Source organism: Lissotriton vulgaris, chromosome 4_1 (assembly GCF_964263255.1).
Source record: "Lissotriton vulgaris chromosome 4_1, aLisVul1.2, whole genome shotgun sequence".
Classification (NCBI taxonomy): domain Eukaryota; kingdom Metazoa; phylum Chordata; class Amphibia; order Caudata; family Salamandridae; genus Lissotriton; species Lissotriton vulgaris.
This window is the reverse complement of record NC_141691.1, coordinates 2,141,525,703-2,141,548,837: the sequence shown is the minus strand read 5'-3', so window position 1 is coordinate 2,141,548,837 and position 23,135 is coordinate 2,141,525,703. Positions and strand designations below refer to the sequence as shown.

Here is a 23,135-nt window from a genome sequence, read left to right as displayed (position 1 = left end):
TCTGCACATTCTCTGCACCCCTTCAATGTACCCTGCCTTCTCCTCTCCCTCTGTATATTCTCTGCACCCCTTCAATGTACCCTGCCTTCTCCGCCTCCTCTGCACATTCTCTGCACCCCTTCAATGTACCCTGCCTTCTCCGCCTCCTCTGCACATTCTCTGCACCCCTTCAATGTACCCTGCCTTCTCCTCTCCCTCTGCACATTCTCTGCACCCCTTCAATGTACCCTGCCTTCTCCACCCCCTCTGTACATTCTCTGCACCCCTTCAATGTACCCTGCCTTCTCCTCTCCCTCTGTATATTCTCTGCACCCCTTCAATGTACCCTGCCTTCTCCGCCTCCTCTGCACATTCTCTGCACCCCTTCAATGTACCCTGCCTTCTCCGCCTCCTCTGCACATTCTCTGCACCCCTTCAATGTACCCTGCCTTCTCCTCTCCCTCTGCACATTCTCTGCACCCCTTCAATGTACCCTGCCTTCTCCACCCCCTCTGTACATTCTCTGCACCCCTTCAATGTACCCTGCCTTCTCCACCTCCTCTGCACATTATCTGCACCCCTTCAATGTACCCTGCCTTCTCCGCCTCCTCTGCACATTCTCTGCACCCCTTCATTGTAACCTGCCTTCTCCGCCTCCTCTGCACATTCTCTGCACCCCTTCAATGTACCCTGCCTTCTCCTCTCCCTCTGTATATTCTCTGCACCCCTTCAATGTACCCTGCCTTCTCTGCCCCTCTGCACATTCTCTGCACCCCTTCAATGTACCCTGCCTTCTCCTCTCCCTCTGTATATTCTCTGCACCCCTTCAATGTACCCTGCCTTCTCCTCTCCCTCTGTATATTCTCTGCACCCCTTCAATGTACCCTGCCTTCTCCGCCTCCTCTGCACATTCTCTGCACCCCTTCAATGTACCCTGCCTTCTCCGCCTCCTCTGCACATTCTCTGCACCCCTTCAATGTACCCTGCCTTCTCCGCCTCCTCTGCACATTCTCTGCACCCCTTCATTGTAACCTGCCTTCTCCACCTCCTCTGCACATTATCTGCACCCCTTCAATGTACCCTGCCTTCTCCTCTCCCTCTGTATATTCTCTGCACCCCTTTAATGTACCCTGCCTTCTCCGCCTCCTCTGCACATTCTCTGCACCCCTTCAATGTACCCTGCCTTCTCCGCTTCTCTGTACATTCTCTGCACCCCTTCAATGTACCCTGCCTTCTCCACCTCCTCTGCACATTCTCTGCACCCCTTCAATGTACCCTGCCTTCTTCGCCTCCTCTGCACATTCTCTGCACCCCTTCAAGGTACCCGCCCTTCTCTGCCCCCTCTGTATATTCTCTGCACCCCTTTAATGTACCCTGCCTTCTCCGCCCCCTCTGTACATTCTCTGCACCCCTTCAATGTACCCTGCCTTCTCCACCTCCTCTGCACATTCTCTGCACCCCTTCAATGTACCCTGCCTTCTCCGCCTCCTCTGCACATTCTCTGCACCCCTTCAATGTAACCTGCCTTCTTCGCCTCCTCTGCACATTCTCTGCACCCCTTCAATGTACCCTGCCTTCTCCTCTCCCTCTGTATATTCTCTGCACCCCTTCAATGTACCCTGCCTTCTCCACCTCCTCTGCACATTCTCTGCACCCCTTCAATGTACCCTGCCTTCTCCACCTCCTCTGCACATTCTCTGCACCCCTTCAATGTACCCTGCCTTCTCCGCCTCCTCTGCACATTCTCTGCACCCCTTCAATGTACCCTGCCTTCTCCTCTCCCTCTGTATATTCTCTGCACCCCTTCAATGTACCCTGCCTTCTCCACCTCCTCTGCACATTCTCTGCACCCCTTCAATGTACCCTGCCTTCTCTGCCCCCTCTTTATATTCTCTGCACCCCTTCAATGTACCCTGCCTTCTCCACCTCCTCTGCACATTCTCTGCACCCCTTCAATGTACCCTGCCTTCTCCACCCCCTCTGTACATTCTCTGCACCCCTTCAATGTACCCTGCCTTCTCCTCTCCCTCTGTATATTCTCTGCATCCCTTCAATGTACCCTGCCTTCTCTGCCCCCTCTGTATATTCTCTGCACCCCTGTAATGTACCCTGCCTTCTCTGCCCCCTCTTTATATTCTCTGCACCCCTTCAATGTACCCTGCCTTCTCCACCTCCTCTGCACATTCTCTGCACCCCTTCAATGTACCCTGCCTTCTCCGCCTCCTCTGCACATTCTCTGCACCCCTTCAATGTACCCTGCCTTTTTCGCCTCCTCTGCACATTCTCTGCACCCCTTCAATGTACCCTGCCTTCTCTGCCCCCTCTTTATATTCTCTGCACCCCTTCAATGTACCCTGCCTTCTCCACCTCCTCTGCACATTCTCTGCACCCCTTCAATGTACCCTGCCTTCTCCACCCCCTCTGTACATTCTCTGCACCCCTTCAATGTACCCTGCCTTCTCCACCTCCTCTGCACATTATCTGCACCCCTTCAATGTACCCTGCCTTCTCCGCCTCCTCTGCACATTCTCTGCACCCCTTCATTGTAACCTGCCTTCTCCGCCTCCTCTGCACATTCTCTGCACCCCTTCAATGTACCCTGCCTTCTCCTCTCACTCTGTATATTCTCTGCACCCCTTCAATGTACCCTGCCTTCTCTGCCCCTCTGCACATTCTCTGCACCCCTTCAATGTACCCTGCCTTCTCCTCTCCCTCTGTATATTCTCTGCACCCCTTCAATGTACCCTGCCTTCTCCTCTCCCTCTGTATATTCTCTGCAACCCTTCAATGTACCCTGCCTTCTCCGCCTCCTCTGCACATTCTCTGCACCCCTTCAATGTACCCTGCCTTCTCCGCCTCCTCTGCACATTCTCTGCACCCCTTCAATGTACCCTGCCTTCTCCGCCTCCTCTGCACATTCTCTGCACCCCTTCATTGTAACCTGCCTTCTCCACCTCCTCTGCACATTATCTGCACCCCTTCAATGTACCCTGCCTTCTCCTCTCCCTCTGTATATATTCTCTGCACCCCTTTAATGTACCCTGCCTTCTCCGCCTCCTCTGCACATTCTCTGCACCCCTTCAATGTACCCTGCCTTCTCCGCTTCTCTGTACATTCTCTGCACCCCTTCAATGTACCCTGCCTTCTCCACCTCCTCTGCACATTCTCTGCACCCCTTCAATGTACCCTGCCTTCTTCGCCTCCTCTGCACATTCTCTGCACCCCTTCAAAGTACCCGCCCTTCTCTGCCCCCTCTGTATATTCTCTGCACCCCTTTAATGTACCCTGCCTTCTCCGCCCCCTCTGTACATTCTCTGCACCCCTTCAATGTACCCTGCCTTCTCCACCTCCTCTGCACATTCTCTGCACCCCTTCAATGTACCCTGCCTTCTCCGCCTCCTCTGCACATTCTCTGCACCCCTTCAATGTAACCTGCCTTCTTCGCCTCCTCTGCACATTCTCTGCACCCCTTCAATGTACCCTGCCTTCTCCTCTCCCTCTGTATATTCTCTGCACCCCTTCAATGTACCCTGCCTTCTCCACCTCCTCTGCACATTCTCTGCACCCCTTCAATGTACCCTGCCTTCTCCACCTCCTCTGCACATTCTCTGCACCCCTTCAATGTACCCTGCCTTCTCCACCTCCTCTGCACATTCTCTGCACCCCTTCAATGTACCCTGCCTTCTCCTCTCCCTCTGTATATTCTCTGCACCCCTTCAATGTACCCTGCCTTCTCCACCTCCTCTGCACATTCTCTGCACCCCTTCAATGTACCCTGCCTTCTCTGCCCCCTCTTTATATTCTCTGCACCCCTTCAATGTACCCTGCCTTCTCCACCTCCTCTGCACATTCTCTGCACCCCTTCAATGTACCCTGCCTTCTCCACCCCCTCTGTACATTCTCTGCACCCCTTCAATGTACCCTGCCTTCTCCTCTCCCTCTGTATATTCTCTGCATCCCTTCAATGTACCCTGCCTTCTCTGCCCCCTCTGTATATTCTCTGCACCCCTGTAATGTACCCTGCCTTCTCTGCCCCCTCTTTATATTCTCTGCACCCCTTCAATGTACCCTGCCTTCTCCACCTCCTCTGCACATTCTCTGCACCCCTTCAATGTACCCTGCCTTCTCCGCCTCATCTGCACATTCTCTGCACCCCTTCAATGTACCCTGCCTTCTTCGCCTCCTCTGCACATTCTCTGCACCCCTTCAATGTACCCTGCCTTCTCTGCCCCCTCTTTATATTCTCTGCACCCCTTCAATGTACCCTGCCTTCTCCACCTCCTCTGCACATTCTCTGCACCCCTTCAATGTACCCTGCCTTCTCCGCCTCCTCTGCACATTCTCTGCACCCCTTCAATGTACCCTGCCTTCTTCGCCTCCTCTGCACATTCTCTGCACCCCTTCAATGTACCCTGCCTTCTCTGCCCCCTCTGTATATTCTCTGCACCCCTTCAATGTACCCTGCCTTCTCCGCCTCCTCTGCACATTCTCTGCACCCCTTCAATGTACCCTGCCTTCTCCACCTCCTCTGCACATTATCTGCACCCCTTCAATGTACCCTGCCTTCTCCGCCCCCTCTGTACATTCTCTGCACCCCTTCAATGTACCCTGCCTTCTCCGCCTCCTCTGCACATTATCTGCACCCCTTCAATGTACCCTGCCTTCTCCTCTCCCTCTGTATATTCTCTGCACCCCTTCAATGTACCCTGCCTTCTCCGCCTCCTCTGCACATTCTCTGCACCCCTTCAATGTACCCTGCCTTCTCCGCCCCCTCTGTACATTCTCTGCACCCCTTCAATGTACCCTGCCTTCTCCACCTCCTCTGCACATTCTCTGCACCCCTTCAATGTACCCTGCCTTCTTCGCCTCCTCTGCACATTCTCTGCACCCCTTCAATGTACCCTGCCTTCTCTGCCCCCTCTGTATATTCTCTGCACCCCTTTAATGTACCCTGCCTTCTCCGCCCCCTCTGTACATTCTCTGCACCCCTTCAATGTACCCTGCCTTCTCCACCTCCTCTGCACATTCTCTGCACCCCTTCAATGTACCCTGCCTTCTCCGCCTCCTCTGCACATTCTCTGCACCCCTTCAATGTAACCTGCCTTCTTCGCCTCCTCTGCACATTCTCTGCACCCCTTCAATGTACCCTGCCTTCTCCTCTCCCTCTGTATATTCTCTGCACCCCTTCAATGTACCCTGCCTTCTCTGCCCCTCTGTATATTCTCTGCACCCCTTTAATGTACCCTGCCTTCTCCACCCCCTCTGTACATTCTCTGCACCCCTTCAATGTACCCTGCCTTCTCCTCTCCCTCTGTATATTTTCTGCACCCCTTCAATGTACCCTGCCTTCTCCACCTCCTCTGCACATTCTCTGCACCCCTTCAATGTACCCTGCCTTCTCCACCTCCTCTGCACATTCTCTGCACCCCTTCAATGTACCCTGCCTTCTCCGCCTCCTCTGCACATTCTCTGCACCCCTTCAATGTACCCTGCCTTCTCCTCTCCCTCTGTATATTCTCTGCACCCCTTCAATGTACCCTGCCTTCTCCACCTCCTCTGCACATTCTCTGCACCCCTTCAATGTACCCTGCCTTCTCTGCCCCCTCTGTATATTCTCTGCACCCCTTCAATGTACCCTGCCTTATCCACCTCCTCTGCACATTCTCTGCACCCCTTCAATGTACCCTGCCTTCTCCACCCCCTCTGTACATTCTCTGCACCCCTTTAATGTATCGTGCCTTCTCCGCCTCCTCTGCACATTCTCTGCACCCCTTCAATGTACCCTGCCTTCTCCGCCGCCTCTGCACATTCTCTGCACCCCTTTAATGTACCCTGCCTTCTCCACCGCCTCTGCACATTCTCTGCACCCCTTCAATGTACCCTGCCTTCTCCGCCTCCTCTGCACATTCTCTGCACCCCTTCAATGTACCCTGCCTTCTCCACCGCCTCTGCACATTCTCTGCACCCCTTCAATGTACCCTGCCTTCTCCGCCTCCTCTGCACATTCTCTGCACCCCTTCAATGTACCCTGCTTTCTCCTCTCCATCTGTGTATTCTGTGCACCCCACCAATGTACCCTGCCTTCTCCTCTCCCTCTGTATATTCTCTGCACCCCTTCATGTACCCTGCCTTCTCCGCCTTCTCTGCACATTCTCTGCACCCCTTCAATGTACCCTGCTTTCTCCTCTCCATCTGTGTATTCTGTGTACCCCACCAATGTACCCTGCCTTCTCTGACCCCTCTGTATATTCTCTGCACCCCTTCATTTACCCTGCCTTCTCCTCTCCCTCTGTATATTCTCTGCACCCCTTTAATGTACCCTGCCTTCTCCGCCTCCTCTGCACATTCTCTGCACCCCTTCAATGTACCCTGCCTTCTCCGCTTCTCTGTACATTCTCTGCACCCCTTCAATGTACCCTGCCTTCTCCACCTCCTCTGCACATTCTCTGCACCCCTTCAATGTACCCTGCCTTCTTCGCCTCCTCTGCACATTCTCTGCACCCCTTCAAAGTACCCGCCCTTCTCTGCCCCCTCTGTATATTCTCTGCACCCCTTTAATGTACCCTGCCTTCTCCGCCCCCTCCGTACATTCTCTGCACCCCTTCAATGTACCCTGCCTTCTCCACCTCCTCTGCACATTCTCTGCACCCCTTCAATGTACCCTGCCTTCTCCGCCTCCTCTGCACATTCTCTGCACCCCTTCAATGTAACCTGCCTTCTTCGCCTCCTCTGCACATTCTCTGCACCCCTTCAATGTACCCTGCCTTCTCCTCTCCCTCTGTATATTCTCTGCACCCCTTCAATGTACCCTGCCTTCTCCACCTCCTCTGCACATTCTCTGCACCCCTTCAATGTACCCTGCCTTCTCCACCTCCTCTGCACATTCTCTGCACCCCTTCAATGTACCCTGCCTTCTCCACCTCCTCTGCACATTCTCTGCACCCCTTCAATGTACCCTGCCTTCTCCTCTCCCTCTGTATATTCTCTGCACCCCTTCAATGTACCCTGCCTTCTCCACCTCCTCTGCACATTCTCTGCACCCCTTCAATGTACCCTGCCTTCTCTGCCCCCTCTTTATATTCTCTGCACCCCTTCAATGTACCCTGCCTTCTCCACCTCCTCTGCACATTCTCTGCACCCCTTCAATGTACCCTGCCTTCTCCACCCCCTCTGTACATTCTCTGCACCCCTTCAATGTACCCTGCCTTCTCCTCTCCCTCTGTATATTCTCTGCATCCCTTCAATGTACCCTGCCTTCTCTGCCCCCTCTGTATATTCTCTGCACCCCTGTAATGTACCCTGCCTTCTCTGCCCCCTCTTTATATTCTCTGCACCCCTTCAATGTACCCTGCCTTCTCCACCTCCTCTGCACATTCTCTGCACCCCTTCAATGTACCCTGCCTTCTCCGCCTCCTCTGCACATTCTCTGCACCCCTTCAATGTACCCTGCCTTCTTCGCCTCCTCTGCACATTCTCTGCACCCCTTCAATGTACCCTGCCTTCTCTGCCCCCTCTTTATATTCTCTGCACCCCTTCAATGTACCCTGCCTTCTCCACCTCCTCTGCACATTCTCTGCACCCCTTCAATGTACCCTGCCTTCTCCGCCTCCTCTGCACATTCTCTGCACCCCTTCAATGTACCCTGCCTTCTTCGCCTCCTCTGCACATTCTCTGCACCCCTTCAATGTACCCTGCCTTCTCTGCCCCCTCTGTATATTCTCTGCACCCCTTCAATGTACCCTGCCTTCTCCGCCTCCTCTGCACATTCTCTGCACCCCTTCAATGTACCCTGCCTTCTCCACCTCCTCTGCACATTATCTGCACCCCTTCAATGTACCCTGCCTTCTCCGCCCCCTCTGTACATTCTCTGCACCCCTTCAATGTACCCTGCCTTCTCCGCCTCCTCTGCACATTATCTGCACCCCTTCAATGTACCCTGCCTTCTCCTCTCCCTCTGTATATTCTCTGCACCCCTTCAATGTACCCTGCCTTCTCCGCCTCCTCTGCACATTCTCTGCACCCCTTCAATGTACCCTGCCTTCTCCGCCCCCTCTGTACATTCTCTGCACCCCTTCAATGTACCCTGCCTTCTCCACCTCCTCTGCACATTCTCTGCACCCCTTCAATGTACCCTGCCTTCTTCGCCTCCTCTGCACATTCTCTGCACCCCTTCAATGTACCCTGCCTTCTCTGCCCCCTCTGTATATTCTCTGCACCCCTTTAATGTACCCTGCCTTCTCCGCCCCCTCTGTACATTCTCTGCACCCCTTCAATGTACCCTGCCTTCTCCACCTCCTCTGCACATTCTCTGCACCCCTTCAATGTACCCTGCCTTCTCCGCCTCCTCTGCACATTCTCTGCACCCCTTCAATGTAACCTGCCTTCTTCGCCTCCTCTGCACATTCTCTGCACCCCTTCAATGTACCCTGCCTTCTCCTCTCCCTCTGTATATTCTCTGCACCCCTTCAATGTACCCTGCCTTCTCTGCCCCTCTGTATGTTCTCTGCACCCCTTTAATGTACCCTGCCTTCTCCACCCCCTCTGTACATTCTCTGCACCCCTTCAATGTACCCTGCCTTCTCCTCTCCCTCTGTATATTTTCTGCACCCCTTCAATGTACCCTGCCTTCTCCACCTCCTCTGCACATTCTCTGCACCCCTTCAATGTACCCTGCCTTCTCCACCTCCTCTGCACATTCTCTGCACCCCTTCAATGTACCCTGCCTTCTCCGCCTCCTCTGCACATTCTCTGCACCCCTTCAATGTACCCTGCCTTCTCCTCTCCCTCTGTATATTCTCTGCACCCCTTCAATGTACCCTGCCTTCTCCACCTCCTCTGCACATTCTCTGCACCCCTTCAATGTACCCTGCCTTCTCTGCCCCCTCTGTATATTCTCTGCACCCCTTCAATGTACCCTGCCTTCTCCACCTCCTCTGCACATTCTCTGCACCCCTTCAATGTACCCTGCCTTCTCCACCCCCTCTGTACATTCTCTGCACCCCTTTAATGTACCCTGCCTTCTCCGCCTCCTCTGCACATTCTCTGCACCCCTTCAATGTACCCTGCCTTCTCCGCCGCCTCTGCACATTCTCTGCACCCCTTCAATGTACCCTGCCTTCTCCACCGCCTCTGCACATTCTCTGCACCCCTTCAATGTACCCTGCCTTCTCCGCCTCCTCTGCACATTCTCTGCACCCCTTCAATGTACCCTGCCTTCTCCACCGCCTCTGCACATTCTCTGCACCCCTTCAATGTACCCTGCCTTCTCCGCCTCCTCTGCACATTCTCTGCACCCCTTCAATGTACCCTGCTTTCTCCTCTCCATCTGTGTATTCTGTGCACCCCACCAATGTACCCTGCCTTCTCCTCTCCCTCTGTATATTCTCTGCACCCCTTCATGTACCCTGCCTTCTCCGCCTTCTCTGCACATTCTCTGCACCCCTTCAATGTACCCTGCTTTCTCCTCTCCATCTGTGTATTCTGTGTACCCCACCAATGTACCCTGCCTTCTCTGACCCCTCTGTATATTCTCTGCACCCCTTCATGTACCCTGCCTTCTCCGCCCCCTCTCTGTATTCTCTGCACCCCATCAATGTAACCTGCCTTCTCTGACCCCTCTGTATATTCTCTGCACCCCTTCATGTACCCTGCCTTCTCCGCCCCCTCTCTGTATTCTCTGCACCCCATCAATGTACCCTGCCTTCTCCTCTCCCTCTGTATATTCTCTGCACCCCTTCAATGTACCCTGCCTTCTCCGCCGCCTCTGCACATTCTCTGCACCCCTTCAATGTACCCTGCCTTCTCCACCGCCTCTGCACATTCTCTGCACCCCTTCAATGTACCCTGCCTTCTCCGCCTCCTCTGCACATTCTCTGCACCCCTTCAATGTACCCTGCCTTCTCCGCCCCCTCTGTACATTCTCTGCACCCCTTCAATGTACCCTGCCTTCTCCGCCTCCTCTGCACATTCTCTGCGCCCCTTCAATGTACCCTGCTTTCTCCTCTCCATCTGTGTATTCTGTGCACCCCACCAATGTACCCTGCCTTCTCCTCTCCCTCTGTATATTCTCTGCACCCCTTCATGTACCCTGCCTTCTCCGCCTTCTCTGCACATTCTCTGCACCCCTTCAATGTACCCTGCTTTCTCCTCTCCATCTGTGTATTCTGTGTACCCCACCAATGTACCCTGCCTTCTCTGACCCCTCTGTATATTCTCTGCACCCCTTCATGTACCCTGCCTTCTCCGCCCCCTCTCTGTATTCTCTGCACCCCATCAATGTAACCTGCCTTCTCTGACCCCTCTGTATATTCTCTGCACCCCTTCATGTACCCTGCCTTCTCCGCCCCCTCTCTGTATTCTCTGCACCCCATCAATGTACCCTGCCTTCTCTACCCCTCTGTACATTCTCTGCCCGTTCAATGTACCCTGCCTTCTCCACCCCCTCTCTGTATTCTCTGCACCCCATCAATGTAACCTGCCTTCTCTACCCCTCTGTACATTCTCTGCCCGTTCAATGTACCCTACTGTGCCAATAGCTCAAACTCTCGCAAATGCCAGACCTATTGCATTGCCAACACGCTAGCAATCATAACACACTAGGGTTCAAATATATTTTCAAACTGTCAATAAAGTTACACTTATCTACCTATTGTAAATATTTTGCAATTACAACATCGTATTTAGTAGTGTGTGGATAATAAATTTGTACTTTGTAAATAACAAAAAAGTGACTACAATTGTATTGGTGTTTTAAAAGCATTATAATAGATATTAAACACTAGCCAGCACAAACTCCCTTTAATAGGCCTTCAACTACACTACAACTGTAAACTGCTGCAATTGGTAAAGTAAAATCTTTCACAGGACACTTTGAAAAATATTACTTAGCTCCATATTTACAAAAACTACTTACAACTACCAACGGCGAGACCTATTGGATATGTCAATGCTTGTTTGCAAAGTGCCTAGCTGTAGATTTTGAACCCTAGCTCTGATGGCACCTAGGGAAACCTATCAATCTTATACATTTTTGAAAACTAGACACCGAGAGGAATCCCATCCACCCTGCGTTCCCCCAGGTCTCCCGATAAAAATGGTGCCTCACTCGTGTGGGAGGCCCAAGTACCCGCGACAGGCAACGGCCAAAAACTCATTGAGGAAACATCAAAATTGGCTATCACAAAACAACCTGGTTTGCACGGGGCGTCACCAGGGTTTTTGGCCCCGTGCTCGGCGGCAAGCTAGGGAAACCTACCAAACCCACACATTTCTGAAAACTAGACACGCGGGGGTTCCAGGGAGGTATTGGCTGCGTGGATCCCCCAACGTTTTCTTACCCAGAATCACGTGCAAACATGAAATTTAGCTGAAAAAAATCACTTTTTCCACATATTTTTGTGTGGGAAAGTTGTGGGATCACCGGTCTGACACAAATTTCCTACCACCCGCATTTCCCCAGGTCTCCCTAAAAAAATGATGCCTCACTCGTGTGGGATGCCCAAGAACCCGTGACAGGCAAGGGCCCAAAACGTATTGAAGAGACATCAAAATTGGCTAAAAGTTGTGTTAAATTTCTAGCATCCCCGACGTAGGTAAGTGCTTAATTTGTTTTATTTATTCTCTAATTTGTATTAATGCAGAGTACACAAATTAACAGGTGCACTATTTACCACTAATTTCTATTAAGATTCTTTGAATTGGGTACTAAAATGCCACTAAGACATGTTATTCCCCATTCTAATGTTAGCGAACAGCACATATTTGCTATTTGTAGCGCGAGTAATCACCCTGGGGGTTGCCAAGTGCTATACCACTCCACTGTACTCCACCAGGAAGCACCAGTGACCAGAATGAGGGACCTGATACCAACATTACACCATAGTTCTTGATACTGAGACAGTTAAGGACATATCTCCTCCGCATCACAGCCAAGTCAGGCCCAATCCAAGACCTGAGGGTGCGTCATGACCACTCCAACACCCCTTGTCCTATCCTTCTTCCTAGCAAGGTCTAATGTTGGGCGTGAGCGGATCAGATTGGCTGCTCAAGGAGCCACTGACTCCACCAGCACCACACGTCCAAACCTTCCTGGAATCACTTCCCACAAGCACATAACTGTGAATGGATTGGGAAATGTAAGTGCATCTTACTTTCCCCTCCTGTCTCCCTCAGACTTCTCCTTCCGTAGACCGACGCTTTACTGTGACATAGTGCACTCTGACCCATTAGGACATAATGCTAAACAATAGGGTGACACCCTTGAGTCAAGCCAGTATCACTTAGACCAAGAGCGGCTCCTCCTCTTTGGCAAAGCAGCGTCAACCCCCTCGCCCCCAAAAAATAAAACAATAGTAAACCTGGGTTAGTTATTGTTTTATTTTGTTTCGCAGTCGAGTCTTTGGGCGCGGGGCCAGGTGAAATGACAGGCAGTGAGGCGAGTGGTTGTACACACTGCCTTCAGTGTGCATGGGGGGTTTGGGGGTTTGGCCGGCCATCTGCAATGTGCACTGAAGCTGTCTCCAACCCGAACTGCATTGCCAGGTTGGCAGCAGCGGGCACAGGCTCCCAGTCTCACTGAGAGTGCAAATTAAGGGCGCTTAGGCCAATCCTGCTGATGAGGTAGGTCTATCCAAATACCTCAGTAAACAAGATGGTCTTCAGTTTCCTCCTAGAAGGAAGTAGCGTGGCTTCCCCAAGTAGGCTCTTCGGTAGCCTAATCCAGAGCTGGGGAACCACCACAGAAAAGCCCCCCGCCACCAGCATAGCTCTATTGAAGCGTGGACGGGTGAGCAAATCTCACCCGAATGAGCGAAGACATCGACCGGGCACATAAGGCTTCAGTCGGTCTTTTATGTAGCTAGGTGCAGCTCCATACTGAGCTTTGTGTGCAATGCACAGGCCCTTAAACCTGACCCTCTGCTTTATAGGGAGCCAGTGTAGTTGTTGTAGCAGGGGTGTTGCATGAGCTCTTCTTGGCAACTTAAAAATCAGTCTTGTCGCATCATTTAGTGTTACCTGAAATTTCCCCAGGAGTTTCTCAGGCAGCCCAATATAGATAGCATTGCCGTAATCCTGGCGTGACAAAATTAATGCTGACACAACAGTGAGCATGGTGGCAAATGAGAGCAGGGTTTCAAGTTTCCAAAATTGTCTCATCAGACCCACACAGCTCTCCACAACCGTAGATACCTGATTGTTCATTATTAGCTTGGTATCTAGCCTGATACCCAGGCTCTTCACAACAGGCACCGGTGTCGGAGTGGTGCCGATCTCTTGTGTCCAAAAGAGGCTGGACCAGTGGTTAGCCCCTGTGCTTAGAACAAGCACCTCTGTCTTGTCTGGGTTTACCTTGAGCGAATTAGAGGTCATCCAGTTCATAGTGAACCAGAAGATGTTCTGTACATTGAGCTGTGCCTGAGTGGAATTGTCAATACACACAATTAACTGGGTGTCGTCGGCATAGTTGAACACCTGACAATCCAGTTTTGCCAGTGCTTCTATCAAGGGCTGAAGATAGATATTAAAAAGCGAAGGTGACAACGCAGAGCCCTGTGGGACCCCGCACGGCAAGGCGCCATACCTGGATGTACAGCCCCCCAGTTGGACTTTTTGGGACCGATGCTCCAAAAAGGAAACAATCTATTAGTGAAGTGTCCCAGTAACTCCCAGCCGTTGAACACGGGCCACCAGCTGTGCGTGGTTCACCGTGTCAAATGTCGCTGAGAGGTCCAATCGAATCAGCGCAGAGGGGTTTTTCTTGTCAGCTGTGAGCCTTAACTCATCCAGTACTGAGCGCATCACCATCTTTAGGTTTGTGTTACCTTTTGCACTGCCTTGAATTACTTTATGTAAAGGGAGTTTTGAGTGAGGATTCCTATCTATCCAACCTGTGACTTTGATGTATAAACATTTGACATGATATTGCGCCAAAATCCTGCACCTCCCTGAAGATGACATACCAAGGAGAAATATTTTCATTTCTCTTTGTTTTTCCTCTTTGCTTATGTGCTATGTTCGGCAGTACATATACATACAGGACATAGCCTTTGTTAGACCTGGCACCTTGGCGTGGGTCTCCCTTCCATTTTTTGCTGTTGCCTCGTGTGTTTTTTCTGGCCAGATGCTTTGGGCACTGCTGTCCAGTGACACGGTGCAAGTGCTCCCTATGGTAAATTGATGTATGGATTAGTGACTCCATGACTGGCTGGTTTGGTTTACTTGTCAGGCCCTAGTACAGTGCACTGAGTTTGCCCAGGGCTTGTAAACCAAATGCTGCTAGTGGGCTTGCACCACACCTAGCCAATAATCCTAAGCGGGCAACGTTTTTCATTTAATCATTTTTACTTATTTACATGTATTATTTTCAAAGCATTTCAATATGTACAAAAGCCAAACACTCTTATCAAAACATTTTTACACCATCAATACAGACAAATAATGCAGACAATAAAATGAAAAACATTAATATAGACACCATATACAAAAGGGGGGATGCCTCCAATTATTTTATTTATGGGGCACCAGTCCTTTGTGGGGGTCTAGTTGCGGGGGGGATTTTTTATCCTAGGCTACATTCCCTGTAACAACCATTATAGTTCCTGTCCCAGTACAGGGTCAACGCGTTTCGAACCCTGAATCTGTTTAGGGGTTCTCCTCAGGACGTGGACTGGAGATGGCCTTTACTGTGGGTCTTTTTTTTCTTCCCAAGACTGATGTCTCTAATTCGGGGGAGAGCAGTGAAACTCCTGGGCCGTTCTTTCTTTTGTCCGGTCTCTTTGTAGCAATAATTGCACTGCAATATGATGTTAGTAGTGCTGCGCTCTGAACTTGTAGCTGCGGCGAGTTCAGGATGTTGTAAGTTACGGCATGACTGCCTCGATACTGGCGTATTTGATCCTTGGGTCATGATCTCAAATTGTAACGCAACAATCTCTTTGGCTTCTGAATCTGCTTCTCCTTGATTCCAACATTAGGGCGCTGGTGTGGCATGTCCTAATAGTGAATTACAACCATTTTCGTTTTTCACTATTGCAAGGCTACCTGTTCCCTATAGGCCACAATGGGCAGTTTGATTATTACAGCTTATAATCCTAACTGACTCAGAGAACTAGGTAGAAATTCAAGTTTAGTATGCCTAAACTCAGAATGATAAAATGCATCTTTTAGTGAAGTTGGTTTTAACATTCTGTGTTTGAAAATACCATTTTTAGAAAGTAGGTATTTTCTTGCCTAACTATCCAAACCTGCTTCTGCTAGGTTGTGCATACCTTGTCTGGAGTTTGAGTGACAGTGGCTGGAGGATTCCAGGGGACAAGGTGAGTCAGCACAGGGCTGAATAGAGAGATGTGCATGTAGATGGGTAGGAGGAGTTGCACCAGGGACCTGAATAGGGCTTGCCTGCCTTCCACAATGCCATCTCCACCTCCTGCGGGGCGTCTGATGTTTCTGCCCTGCACTGTGAAAGGAAAGAAGGAGTCTTGTCAACAAAGTGCTCCAGGACTGACTAGAACTGGTTTGGACTAGGCAAAGGCCTCTCTGCCTTCAGAGAACAAAGAGAAAAGGTGTATAAAAGGGGGGACCCAGACCCCAGAACTTTAGATCACTTTTGGGAAACACAAAGAACCTTTGCTGAGGAGAGAAACCAGAGAGACTGAGAAGAGACTATCTTTAAGCTGAAGTGCTACTTGGGGGATTGGCCTGCAGTGGTTGCCTGACTGTCAAAGAAAGGAGAAAGACTTTGTGATACATTCAAATCAACTTGTAAAGGCTCTCCAAGGGCTTGAGATAGAGCTTGCATCCTGCTGAAGTCTCAGGGACAACAAACTTCACCAACCAGCTCCCCAGAGTTCTATTGAAGTGCCTGCTGTTGTGCTGGGTCTTCTGAGGGACTGCGTGTCGCCAAGAGCTTGAAGTGCGACTCATGAAGAAGAAGTGTGACGCCGCCCCAGCCATTGTCGTCGCATCACTGGAGAAGGGTGTCGCCACCGCCACTGTCGCTTTGCCTCGCAGAAGCACCTTGCATCGCTGGAGAAGAGTGTTGCCGTCACAGCAGATGCCGTCACATCATTGGAGAAGCATTTTGCCACCGCAGCCGCTGTTGTCACATCACTGAAGAAAGGTGTTGCCGCTGCTGCTGTGGCATCACATCGCTGAAGCGCCTCGCATCTCCGGAGAAGAGTGTCGCCTTCGCAGCAGATTCCGTCGCCTCACTGGAGTAGGGTGTCACAGGGCCTGTTGAGTCTGAGAAGATACGTGGAGTCGCCGCAGGTGGTTGGGCGGGCCTGCATCATGTTGCATCAAAATGAAGACACCATTTTGTTTCATTGCACCAGATCTTCATCGCATCATGGCGTTGCTGGTCACATCGCCATGAAGGCGTAGTAAGAAACCGACGCATCATCTCCCCATGCAGAGAAGAACCGACGCATTCCCTGTGCAGCAGTAGGGACCCGACGCATCACTGTTCTTGCGTGTACGGAACTTATGCATCACCTTCCCTGCAACACTTTTGTTGTATAGCGTTACGCATCCAAAGGTACATTGAACTCAAAGTGCTGCATTTTACATCTAAAGAGAACTAAGCTATTTCTACCATTTTTAAAGTACAGTATTGTGGATTTTTGTTGATTGTGGTCTTGTGTTAAGTCTATATAAAAACACTACTTTTTATACTACAACTTGTGTGGTGTTCATCTGTAGTGTTGTCACTGTATTACTGTATGTGTTCACATATGCTTTACACACTGCCTCTGAGATAAGCCTGCCTGTTCATGCCAAGCTACCAAGGGGGTGAGCAGGGGTTATTTTAGCAGTGTAGCCCCCGTTCCCTGACTAGACGCAAGGGTGCCTATTTGGTCAAAGGTACCTACCTCTGCCAACTAGAGTCTCCCAAATCGCCTTGAAGGAAAGTTTTTGTGCAGAAAGATGCTCCTCTCCCTCCATGACAACAACAGAGACCCTGAGGCACTGCTCGGTAAGTGTCTTTGCGTTAGCACAAATCCTCACAAAGTGTGCCAGCAAATTGACACAGAGCAGCTGTCCCATTTATTTGTAAATAGAGAACAATTGTATGCACGGTGAAGGTGTGTGTGGAGGATGAAAGTTTAGAGAGAGCGTCCTCTTCATAAAGAGCTGTGCACAGCTAGGCGCTTGGTCCATTAATGAGGCTTCTGTATGTGGAGGGCCTGGTCTCTGCGATGGGCTGTTAGTGAAAGGTTGTACAAAGAGTGGTGATTCTGCAGCCTAGGGGTCACTGAGCCTGGATGGCGGGGTTATTCCTGAACACAACATGCACCAGGGCGCTATGCACTAGACAATGAACCAGAAGCGCCTGGATTCTGCAATAGTGTCCAAGGTGTCTGCTTGAATAAATACAGGAAACCAGCCCTGGAAGTCTGCACGGTGTCGGAGGAGGATAACCCTATGGTAGACCTCATATTCCTGTCCTGGGAGATTCACCAAAGCTATCCAGCTCAGATGCTGCAAGAGAACTATGGAGGGTAGAGTCCTTGAAGGTGCATAAGGGGTATGTAATATTCTCATGTTATTCTGTAATGTTCCCTGTCACCTGGTCCCCATCTGCTCAGCCCGTGTGTGTCCCGTGTAGAATGTTGGCGTGAGTGGAATGACCCGCGTGTGAGTGTTGACAGTTTTTGAGACCCAGCTCCAGTGGGCCGAGTCAATAACACATTGTTAAGGCCCTCTACATTTTTTGGAAGGAGCGTGCCCTCTGCACTGACCCTGATTCTCACACTTGGGGCAGGTACAGTTTGGAAGGCCTCTAGGTCCTCCTGTTTCACTTGGGCATAGCAGACCTTTGGCAGGAGAACATCTTTCACTCTCCTGTTTTAATAATAATAATAATCCACATTTGTAAAGCGCCCAATCACCTGTAAGGGTCTCTAGGCGATGGGGGCCGTCGGGAAGATTAAGCAAGCTATTGGCCAGAGTCACATGGTGCTGGGCTAATCTGCTGCTGGCGCTAGGAATCGAACCCTGATCCCCAGATTCCAACTTCAGCCACCCTGACCACTGCGCCACACCTCTCCCCTGTTTTCTGTGCCACAGATGAGAACCACCTCGGAGAGCATGGTTACCTTATGTGTGACTGGTGAGGCTTATGGCACGTTGGAAGTAGGGTGCAGGGGTGTATCTGTCGTTTCCTCCCGGTGGAAACCACCTTTGAGAGGGTGTGTGGTTCATTCTAGGGACAGGAAGGGTTTGTGCAAGAGGTTATAGAACTTGCTTCTGTTACTTATTAACGTGTTATTTTATCATTTAGATCCAAAGATATCAAATACGTCTTCAGATAGGACTTACCCATGGTTAAATGACAAAATGAACAATTAAAACCATCTCAAAAAGTGACATGTTATCCACATCAATTGCATTCCATTCTTTGTAAATGTGCTACAGTGTGGTGTGTCCTGTGGTTTATTGGCTATGACTGGTTTCACTCTAGAATTACAAACAGTGCTATTAAACATATAAAAACATGCAGCCAATGTATGTACGTATTCAAAGTACTTCAAAGGATCGTGTGTGTTGTTCTCGGGCCCTGCCTTCCACTGAGTCCTTTCTCACAGCCCCAAAACAATGACACAAAGTGTTAACGCCGCCAACAGGCGAACCCGGGTACTGCGGGCTGAGGGGGGTTCCTGTAGGATGTGAACGCCCCATAGACTGACATGAGGAGTGCTTTTCAATAAATATATGGCATGATTTAAACATTACAAGGATACCAAATACATATCTAAGAGAGAGCCTAGTACCACACTCACACCTTATATAATAAATAAAAATAAAAATTAGTCACCGTTACAAATTGATAGAATCCTTTTGTTTAGACAGATATTCTGATTCATCTAATGAAATTCAGACGGCATGGAACCGTGGGAGCGACACCTTTAAGGCGGTGGTGGGAGTGGACATGCTTTACATGTTGACATGTTTACATGTCTCATCCAAGACGTCCTGCCAAGAAGCTCATTTCTTTTTCTCACATTAACATATTTCAGATGAGACTTGCTTCGCCTTTACACCGCTGCGAGGGGGTTTAGTCTGTTAGCCCTTTTAAACAAAAGCACATTTTGGCAAGTTCATTTGAAATCCCCACTTTATTTTCGAGGCGCTTTGAAGTGGGTGAACAGGTTCCCCACCTCTGGATACCCGTCTGTGACCCCCCAGGAGGCGTGGGGGCCAGGGTCTGGAGGGGGCTGCTCCAGTGTCCTGAGCCCCCGTCATCAGAGGCCGAACACCCTCCCTTCTGCTCCTGGTCCTTCCACCAACGGGTTTATTTGTACAGCGCCTCATATCGCGCTCCTGTCCTTTCTAAGCGCTGTCACCAACAGATGCAACTATTGCATCATCTAATGGCACCGAGTTTACCGACCTCCGAAGCATGAAGGCTGGCGGCAGAAGGAGTCCACCGTCCCGCACCGCGGGGAGAGCTTATGCCAACCACGGGCATCGCTCCTGCACAAGGCTCGCGATTTGATATGTCGCATCAGGCTCCCTGTGAGTCTGGTGTGCCCGTGAGGGCCACGTTCATCTGGTCCGTCGAACTATACTGACTCCCCCTCCCTGCACTCGGTACCGAGGTCACTCACCGCAGCTGAACTCAATGATATCGAGACAAACGATCGCACCGAGAGGCCATCAAATGTATGGTCAATGCAATACACGAGTATACAAATCAAACCCCCACCATGAAAGAAATGTAAAAGATAAAACATCCGGGCATTTCCCGTGGAAGGAAACTCACCTCCCTCGGCCGCGGCTCCGTCTCTGCCTCTCGGCGCTTTAGGAATGAAAGATCAACCTTCAGAGACGGGTGTTGTAATACCGCCCCCTCCCTCCCGGACATGTTAAGAATGCGTGTAAAGTGCTGATGACATCCACAGGAGGGCGCCACAGACCCACAGAGGCTGACTCCCGGCGCTGCCCTGTGTGTGACTGAAGCACCGTGCTCTCCTGGACAAAGACCCACAGAGGCTGACTCCCGGCGCTGCCCTGTGTGTGAATGAAGCACCGTGCTCTCCTGATCAGACCCACAGAGGCAGACTCCCGGCGCTGCCCTGTGTGTGAATGAAGCACCGTGCTCTCCTGATCAGACCCACAGAGGCAGACTCCCGGCGCTACCCTGTGTCTGAATGAAGCACCGTGCTCTCCTGATCAGACCCACAGAGGCTGACTCCCGGCGCTGCCCTGTGTGTGAAGGAAGCACCGTGCTCTCCTGGACAAAGACCCACAGAGGCTGACTCCCGGCGCTGCCCTGTGTGTGACTGAAGCACCGTGCTCTCCTGATCAGACCCACAGAGGCTGACTCCCGGCACTGCCCTGTGTATGAATGAAGCACCGTGCTCTCCTGATCAGACCCAGAAAGGCTGACTCCTGGCGCTGCCCTGTGTGTGAATGAAGCACCGTGCTCTCCTGATCAGACCCAGAGAGGCTGACTCCCAGCGCTGCCCTGTGTGTGAATGAAGCACCGTGCTCTCCTGATCAGACCCAGAGAGGCTGACTCCCGGCGCTGCCCTGTGTGTGAATGAAGCACCGTGCTCTCCCGATCAGACCCACAGAAGCTGACTCCCGGCGCTGCCCTGTGTGAATGGAGCACCGTGCTCTCCTGATCATACCCACAGAGGCTGACTCCCGGCGCTGCCCTGTGTGTGAATGAAGCACCATGCTCTCCTGATCAGACCCACAGAGGCTGACTCCCAGCGCTGCCCTGTGTGTGAATGAAGCACCGTGCTCTCCTGATCAGACCCAGAGAGGCTGACTCCCGGCGCTGCCCTGTGTGTGAATGAAGCACCGTGCTCTCCCGATCAGACCCACAGAGGCTGACTCCCGGCGCTGCCCTGTGTGAATGGAGCACCGTGCTCTCCTGATCAGACCCAGAGAGGCTGACTCCCAGCGCTGCCCTGTGTGTGAATGAAGCACCGTGCTCTCCTGATCAGACCCAGAGAGGCTGACTCCCGGCGCTGCCCTGTGTGTGAATGAAGCACCGTGCTCTCCTGATCAGACCCAGAGAGGCTGACTCCGAGCGCTGCCCTGTGTGTGAATGAAGCACCGTGCTCTCCTGATCAGACCCAGAGAGGCTGACTCCCGGCGCTGCCCTGTGTGTGAATGAAGCACCGTGCTCTCCCGATCAGACCCACAGAGGCTGACTCCCGGCGCTGCCCTGTGTGAATGGAGCACCGTGCTCTCCTGATCAGACCCACAGAGGCTGACTCCCGGCGCTGCCCTGTGTGTGAATGAAGCACCGTGCTCTCCTGATCAGACCCACAGAGGCTGACTCCCAGCGCTGCCCTGTGTGTGAATGAAGCACCGTGCTCTCCTGATCAGACCCAGAGAGGCTGACTCCCGGCGCTGCCCTGTGTGTGAATGAAGCACCGTGCTCTCCCGATCAGACCCACAGAGGCTGACTCCTGGCGCTGCCCTGTGTGAATGGAGCACCGTGCTCTCCTGATCAGACCCACAGAGGCTGACTCCCGGTGCTGCCCTGTGTGTGAATGAAGCACCGTGCTCTCCTGATCAGACCCAGAGAGGCTGACTCCCGGCGCTGCCCTGTGTGTGAATGAAGCACCATGCTCTCCTGATCAGACCCACAGAGGCTGACTCCCGGCGCTGCCCTGTGTGGGAATGAAGCACTGTGCTCTCCTGATCAGACACACAGAGGCTGACTCCCGGCGCTGCCCTGTGTGTGAATGAAGCACCGTGCTCTCCCGATCAGACCCACAGAGGCGGACTCCCGGCGCTGCCCTGTGTGAATGGAGCACCGTGCTCTCCTGATCAGACCCACAGAGGCTGACTCCCGGCGCTGCCCTGTGTGTGAATGAAGCACCGTGCTCTCCTGATCAGACCCACAGAGGCTGACTCCCAGCGCTGCCCTGTGTGTGAATGAAGCACCGTGCTCTCCTGATCAGACCCAGAGAGGCTGACTCCCGGCGCTGCCCTGTGTGTGAATGAAGCACCGTGCTCTCCCGATCAGACCCACAGAGGCTGACTCCCGGCGCTGCCCTGTGTGAATGGAGCACCGTGCTCTCCTGATCAGACCCACAGAGGCTGACTCCCGGTGCTGCCCTGTGTGTGAATGAAGCACCGTGCTCTCCTGATCAGACCCAGAGAGGCTGACTCCCGGCGCTGCCCTGTGTGTGAATGAAGCACCATGCTCTCCTGATCAGACCCACAGAGGCTGACTCCCGGCGCTGCCCTGTGTGGGAATGAAGCACCGTGCTCTCCTGATCAGACACACAGAGGCTGACTCCCGGCGCTGCCCTGTGTGTGAATGAAGCACCGTGCTCTCCCGATCAGACCCACTGAGGCTGACTCCCGGCGCTGCCCTGTGTGTGAATGAAGCACCGTGCTCTCCCGATCAGACCCACAGAGGCTGACTCCCGGCGCTGCCCTGTGTGTGAATGAAGCACCGTGCTCTCCTGATCAGACCCACAGAGGCTGACTCCTGGCGCTGCCCTGTGTGTGAATGAAGCACCGTGCTCTCCTGATCAGACCCACAGAGGCCACTCCCGGCGCTGCCCTGTGTGTGAATGAAGCACCATGCTCTCCTTATCAGACCCACAGAGGCTGACTCCTGGCGCTGCTCTCTGTGTGAATGAAGCACTGTGCTCTCCTGATCAGACCCACAGAGGCTGACTCCTGGCGCTGCCCTGTGTGTGAATGAAGCACCGTGCTCTCCTGATCAGACCCACAGAGGCTGACTCCTGGCGCTGCCCTCTGTGTGAATGAAGCACTGTGCTCTCCTGATCAGACCCACAGAGGCTGACTCCTGGCGCTGCCCTGTGTGTGAATGAAGCACCGTGCTCTCCTGATCAGACCCACAGAGGCTGACTCCTGGCGCTGCCCTCTGTGTGAATGAAGCACTGTGCTCTCCTGATCAGACCCACAGAGGCTGACTCCCGGCGCTGCCCTGTGTGTGAATGAAGCACCGTGCTCTCCTGATCAGACCCACAGAGGCTGACTCCCGGCGCTGCCCTGTGTGTGAATGAAGCACCGTGCTCTCCTGATCAGACCCAGAGAGGCTGACTCCCGGCGCTGCCCTGTGTGTGAATGAAGCACCGTGCTCTCCTGATCAGACCCACAGAGGCTGACTCCCGGCGCTGCCCTGTGTGTGAATGAAGCACCGTGCTCTCCTGATCACA

The 23,135-nt window shown here is 52.2% G+C and overlaps 1 protein-coding gene across 1 annotated transcript in view; it reads right to left on the bottom strand.

Moving 5' to 3' along the window:
- Positions 1-19,789, bottom strand: part of LOC147725256 (GTPase IMAP family member 9-like) — a 154,009-nt gene extending 134,220 nt beyond the window's left edge. The window contains exon 1 of the mRNA XM_086966564.1: positions 19,742-19,789. The gene's annotated coding sequence lies outside the window, so the exon portion shown is untranslated. The remainder of the gene's footprint in view (positions 1-19,741) is intronic.
- Between the last annotated feature and the right edge of the window lie 3,346 nt (positions 19,790-23,135).